The following is a 6,839-nucleotide window of genomic DNA, read 5'->3' as shown; positions in this document are numbered from 1 at the left end:
AGTATCAAAGTCAGGAAAGGCCAAATTCTTGGCTCTCTCTGAAAGATTATCCTGAGCAATTATTCAGTGATGTTGGATACGCCAAGACAGATTTTTTTTTTCTTCCGCGACATGGTTACAAAATGTTCAGGGCTATCAATTGCAAACGTTTAATCTGTTAAATATCAAGAGTCACAAATTCTTAGGTACACACGGACGATATGTCGTCTCCGTGAATGAGGTGGCCGATAATTCATTTCATGACTCTGACAATCGGAAATATTAAACCTGTTTTAACATCCACGACTGCAAATCCTCAAGAATCGAAGTGATTTGTCAGTGCCCGGTCTTTTGTCTTGTAATTGAGTACCGCAACTCTTTGTATTGTTTCTTTCATGATGTCTTACCTATTTGGTTTTTATATATTGTCATTGTGGTCTTAAAGTTTTATGTGTCTCACTGTGCTATTTTGGAAACCTGCCTTGGGACTTCGGCTGAAAACTAGCATTTATGCTAACTCCGGCGCATTTACACTGTTTATTCTTGTGTTGATTAATGTGCACTGTTCCAATGAAATAAAAAAATAAATAAAAAAACAAAAAAGAATGGAAGAGCAGCTGGTTTTGTTGCGTGGGTACATAATGTATCTCCAAAGCCATATCGTCTCAATGATCAGAGGAAGACCAAACAAGCGAACCATTAGCTAGCTCCTTCAATTTCTTTTTAACTTATCACTCTATTTATTATAATTTTTTTTGTTGTTGTATTTTCTGTATTTCCGTGCTCTCACAGGTCAATAGATATTGTTATGTGCGCAGTTTGTTGATTTAGTGTTGCTATAAAAATTATTTAAGGCGTTCGATATTGTGTGTGCGGCCTGGTTTAACCCCGCCCCAGCCCCCCCAAAAAAAACAAAACAAAACAAAACAGCAAGACAAGTTCACGGTGTTTTCCGGAAGTACAAGAATGAGCCATTCTTGCCTACATAAATTAAACAAGGCAGCTCATGAGTGTGTTTCTATGTCTGGTATGTGCATGTACTGCAGCAGCAAGGGTTGTCGGTCGAGCTCCAGCGCTCTCAACTCAAAGGTCCCCGAAGAACGCCGATGGTTACAAAAGCTTGTCGGTAAATATATCCCATTAATATTTTATTGAACTGTTTTTTTTTTCTCGCTCTCTCTCAGTGCACCTTGTTGTTTTCTCCCCATTTGTCAGAATGGACCATGTACTTTATGCTCATCAACTTGAAAATTCCCCCGCTGCAATCTCCAGCGTGTCCAATGTTTTCTGCCCGAAGGCACAATTCTCTTGTCATCGTTGCACACGCGGGGGCCTTGTTTCCTTGTTTCGCTGTGATGTCATTGTTTTGCAAAACAAAAGGTCTTGCCATCTATTACGGCACCGAAGCTGTTTCAACTCACAGTTAGCGCGCTAAAAACCCTGATTGTTTAGTGAACAAATTAACGACTCTTTAACAGAGGCTGGCGGTAACAGGGGAGTAATTGCTTGAATGGAACCAGGCGTACCAGCGGGTCAAATAGGTCTTTTGGGCCGACGATGGCGGTTGTAAAAGAAGACTCAAAGTCTCGTTGCACTTAGAAGAGCTCTGGGAAAGGCTTGTAGCCTCTGCATTTTCTACGGGGAAATAGCCTGAGTGATTTTTTTTTTTTTGCTTGCACAGTGGTAATGTTCGCTAATGCTGATGGTTGACTCTCAGCGGGCGGCCTCGCAATTCTCAGGTGGGCCTTTCGAAAGCACCGGGCTGCATTAAGTGGATGTGAGATTTTTAAAATGCACCACTGCATCCAGGCTGCCAGTTCTGCCGTTGAACACGACTCGGGGCCCGCCAAGTGTTCTTGTATGTTGCCGTGTGTCTCTGACGAAGCAGAATGGAGAGGCTATCAAATCCAGTCAGGTCGAGAAGCGATGGATCTTGTTTATTTGCTTCAAGCCGGCACCTCGGGGAGAAGAGCAGACGGAAGAGACGTGTTCAAGTGGGCATCGGGGACGCTGTAAAACAATACGGGAATAATAGACGTTGGCAGGCAAGGCGGTTTTTCAAGATGGCGCAAACATGACTTCTTGTCAAGTACATGTTTTCCACTTCAACGCTACCGCAAATTGTCCACACGACTCGTACTGCCCCCTCTGGTGTGCACAACATAGCCTGACGGTGGCAGTAGCGAGCCAGGTGGAGTTGATCGATGTCAAAACAAGTCGACTATCACTAAATGCTGTTTCCACACCTCGATAGAAAATTTTTGGTTCTTAAAGATGTGATGTTTCATCCTTTTTTGTTTATGCGTCGATTGACAATAGATGTCAACCACGAGCTTGACGCAAGACGTCTTCAAGTTCTAATCGTTTCTAAAAAGAAGTGAGAGTGTATGCCTGTGTTGGAAGTTCTATTTGTAGATGTTAGTGACATGTTTCTGTATAAGTAACATTTGTTAGATGGTCTAAAATTACCCCAGTTTCAAGGCTGACTTCTATTGTTTGTATTAAATGTTAGCATTAAGCTAGTTGCTTTATGTTTGGATCAAGCAAGGATTGTCCTCTGGTCTGATGAGACAAAGATGGAACTCTGGTGTCTTGTCTCGAGTGAAGCATGGTGGTGGCAGCATCATGAAATTGTGATGATTTTCAGTGTAAGCAACTCGGGAAACTAATCAGGATTGACCGAAAGACACATGTAGCAATGTACAGAGGCATCCCGGATGAAAACCATCTCAAGGGTGGTCAGGACCTCAGACTGGGGCAAAGGTTTACCTTCCAACAGAACAATGAGCTTAACCACGCAGCCAAGACATTGAAGGAGTGGCTTTGGGACAACTCTGTGAACGTCCTTGCCCAAAGATGGGTGAGCAAAGCTTGTCGCATATTTAAAAACAAAATACTTGAGGCAGTGATTAATGCGAAAGGTACATTGCAAAGTACGGAACAAAGGGTGTGAATATTTTCAGTACGTACATATGATGTCTATATATTTGTTAGAAATTAAAAAAAAAAAAATCACATTGTCACCTTGAAACAGTAATCCATGCTTTCATCACATCCCGGCTAGATTTCTGTCATGCACTTTACTTTGGAGTCAGCCAATCCTCCATTTAAGCGTCTCCAGTTGGTCCAAAATGCTGCTGCTCGCCTCTTGACTGGTACTCGCAAGAGGAAGCACATTAGTCCTATTCTGGCATGCCTTTACTGGCGGCCAATACATTTTAGAGTTGTTTTTAAGATGCTTTCCAGATATTATTAGAGGTACGAAGAACTAAGCGGAGGCTCAGAGAGGATCGAGTCTTTTTCGTTGCCGGTGCCTCTCTTTGGAATAACCTCCCACTGAACGGTCGGCAAACCCCCTCTCACTGCCCATCTTTAAAACTCGTCTCAAAACTCATTTGTATTCTTTGGCTTCTGACTCAGCATGAGACTTGATTTTTTATTTATTTTTTTTAGTTTTACTGTTTTTGTCCTTTCTACTGTCTTTGTTATTAATTTGAGTTGAGTTGAGAATCTGCTGTAAATACTTTCCGAATGCACTGTACATATTTCATCGTCATTTGTTTCGTTTCCATTGATTTCTAGTTGAACTTCAACTATGAGTGACAAACATCTTTAACCCTTTCAGGGACAGCGGTTACTACAGTGGACAGCTTACCGTGTTATCAGGCTACAGGGAGCATGAAAAGAAGTGGAAAGTCAGCAACTCAACCCCAGCAGCTCCCACCTGTACACCAAAGAAATAAAATGCCCGTGAAAATTTTGGGTGTTCTATTGGTGCCAAGTGAGAACACTTTGTTCCTCGTTGGGAGAAGTGTTAGTTATCTGCACATTCAGGGAAGGCGGAATAACACGGTTTCCTGTCAAGGAAAATGTTCCACGCTAGCAGCCAGGCACAAAAAGTTGGGGTGAGATCAGAGAGTTGAGGGCGGGGGGAAGAAAAAAAAACACTGGCTTTAGAAATGCCTCAGCGGCAAGAGCGAGGAGGACTGTAACTAAGATATGTAGTTTTCCAGAGAAAGAGTGAGAGAGAGAGAGTTAGCGAGAGAGAGAGAGAGAGAGGGCTATGGATTTTAATCCGTCAGTCGATAAAGGTCAGCGCTCGAAAAGGGCTTTATTCCCCGGCTCCACATCAAAGTGTAAATCCGCTGATTGCGGGACCATGAATGGGTAGTCAACAAGGCTCCATTTGTGGTCCGTTTCTATGGCGCAGTGTGTGGGAGTGGGGTGGGGGGTGGGGGGGAGCAAAGCAAAGTCCCACACCTTCCTCCCACTGGGCAACAGAAAGGACAGCATGGAAATGTATCCACCTGAAATGGGACTTCAAACTTGACCAAGCGAAAGACGCCTCACGCCCACATTGTCGCTTATTGCTGACTGACCATTTTTTTGGTGGGGTGGGGCTTGTTAAACCGTCTCTGTCAGTGGTTTTCCAACCTTTTCAACCAAGTACCAACGTAAGTACTTGGTAATTCCTGAGCTCTAGTACCACCATCACCACAACATTAAAATACAGTAGCGCATATGGTTTTCATGCCAATAGTCCATCAAAGTCGTATTATCGTAAGCAGCTGGAACACGATGCCGAGTTTGAACATTAGCACACTTAAAAAAAAATGTACTTCAATGATTCAAGTACACGTACTGCGTTTGAAAGTTTCATTGGAAAATATTCTGACCAAAATGTATGCTTGAGCACAATTCCAAAGTGTAAAAAAAAAAAAAAAAAAACAGAAGGATTGTATAAAAAAGCTAAATGCAAGCTAACTATACTGCACTAGGTCAAGAAAATTTTTGAATCACGCGTCATTTTACAGGACAGCGACGATATCCAGTGGTACCTCGACTTATGAACGTCTCTTCATACGAAATTTTCAAGTTATGAAACGTCTCAACAGGAAAATATTGCCTCTTGTTATGAAATACATTTCCTCGATACGCAAGGTAAAAATACAATATGGGCCATTACTCGCAATTCCGAGTTTCCTGAACGTACCGTATTGCCCTGAATATAAGACGGCCCTGATTGTAAGACGACCCCCTCTTTTTCAAGACTCAAGTTTGAAAAAAGACTTTTTGAACACCAAATTAATTTTTATACAGAAAATAATTACAGTTCGTCTGAAACAAATGATTATAACAAGATATTTGAGAGATAAAAAATTTATTTTGCCTCATTCAAATCTTAATATCTGAACATTTAAAAATGTAATCTAAAGTGCAATCACATTCGTAAATAAATGGCTTCTGGTTTTTGAAATGTAAATTGCATCATAACTTCTCCTCAGCTGCCGGTTAGCCTGTCTGATCTTCAACCCACTTTTCTCCAGATTGTCGCTACGTTTCTTCATTTTCTGTTATCTCTTCTATTATTTTCTTCTCTTTTCTTTCTTACCGCTATTTTTTATTTTTATTCTTCATGACAGGGGTTCACTTTGGCCATGGGAGTCAAGTTCAGCATTCGCTTCAATGATATCTGGCGGCATATAGCGTCGTGAATGGGTATAATGTCACGACCCCCACTTTTTCAGTCTTATTTCAATCCAAAAATCCGTCTTATATTCGGGCCAATACGGTACTTATAGCTGCTCTGCCATTGGCTATTCTCGAGCATCTTCCTGGCATCCCATTGGCTAAGAGGGACCTCTACCGTATGTGTCGATGTGTGTGGATAGAAAGACGTATCTGTCAGCATCCTCGTCATTTCACCCCTGGGGCCATGAGGCGTTCCGATAGTTTTACGTAAATATGAATCACCCTCAGAAAAACTGCTCACCAGTCAGGCGATGGCTTGTATGTGTCGATGTGTGTGGATAGAAAGACGTATCTATCAGCATCCTCGTCATTTCGCCCCTGGGGCCATGAGGCGTTCCCATAGTTTTGCGTAAATGTGATATGAACTCAGAAAAACTGCTCACCAGTCAGGCGATGGCTTACTATGCTGATGCTTGCCTTGGACATTTTCGAAGGATTGTGAAAAGCCAACAAAAGCAAACAGTTCTTTACAAAACGCAAAGCAAAAACCACTTCTGAGAGAGAACATGAACTAAAGAGGGCGAAAAAAAAACGGTGAGGATGTAGTTAAAAGTTAAATGACCATAATTTTTCCCTCTTTATTCTTTGTTTTTTACATTATGCACAACTCTCATTTATTGTGCAACAATAAAATTGAAACATGTATCTGTTACATATTTCAATGCATTATTATGCTTTAGTAAACATTTATGTCAGAATTTTTTTGGGGGGTGGGGGGCTCGTATTAGGGCATTTACATGGAAAACGCCTCAATTTACAAAATTTTCTAATGAAGAAATTTCTTCCGGAACCAATTAATTTTGTAAGTAGAGGTACCATGTACTAGTTTTAAGGCACTGCTGTTTTTTTAGCTACTGTTTCTGATATCTTCAACCAAAATTTCCCCCCTTCAATTGGCAGACAACTCTGCTTAAATTCAACCCTACAGTGCCCCCATTTCCTTCCTTTGTTCTTGTTTTCTTTGGTCTTTTCCTCCTGGTTTCGCAGTATAAGCCGCCATCACTTTTTTTTTTTTTTTTTTTTTTTTTTTTTTTTTTGGAGTGTTGTTTGCTACTGATCTATTGCGATTGAAACCAAAACGTGGCGGGGCCGGAGAAAAGAGGAGCCCTTCTCATTGTTCCCGAGTGAAAGGTCCTATTTATAGGCGAGGCGAGACGACGGCAGCTGGTAGGTTCTTCCCTCTATAGAAGATAGAGAGAACTGTTCACAGAGTTGTGGAGTGCGTTTGAATGGCAATCTAAAGAGGTAGGCGTGAACCATTTGTTTTGCTATGTTTGTGTTTGCTGTCAACGTGTCTGTCTGTGTTGTGTGGCGGCCCCTTTTTACCC

The 6,839-nt window shown here is 41.7% G+C and overlaps 1 protein-coding gene and 1 long non-coding RNA gene across 2 annotated transcripts in view; both read left to right on the top strand.

Moving 5' to 3' along the window:
- Positions 1 to 777: 777 nt before the first annotated feature.
- LOC109519503 (uncharacterized) lies at positions 778 to 1,385 on the top strand. Its single transcript, XR_002168976.1, has 2 exons — positions 778 to 1,105; positions 1,195 to 1,385. It is a non-coding gene; the product is annotated as an uncharacterized LOC109519503 (long non-coding RNA).
- A 4,937-nt stretch (positions 1,386 to 6,322) lies between these two features.
- LOC109519500 (phospholipid scramblase 1) overlaps positions 6,323 to 6,839 on the top strand; it is a 65,792-nt gene continuing 65,275 nt past the window's right edge. The window contains exon 1 of the mRNA XM_019876074.1: positions 6,323 to 6,756. The gene's annotated coding sequence lies outside the window, so the exon portion shown is untranslated. The remainder of the gene's footprint in view (positions 6,757 to 6,839) is intronic.

The sequence above is a fragment of the Hippocampus comes genome, unplaced genomic scaffold (genome assembly GCF_001891065.2).
Source record: "Hippocampus comes isolate QL1 unplaced genomic scaffold, H_comes_QL1_v1.1 scaffold60, whole genome shotgun sequence".
Taxonomy (NCBI): Eukaryota; Metazoa; Chordata; class Actinopteri; order Syngnathiformes; family Syngnathidae; genus Hippocampus; species Hippocampus comes.
Note: the sequence above shows the minus strand (reverse complement) of the source record. Positions and strands in the feature narration are given on the sequence as shown.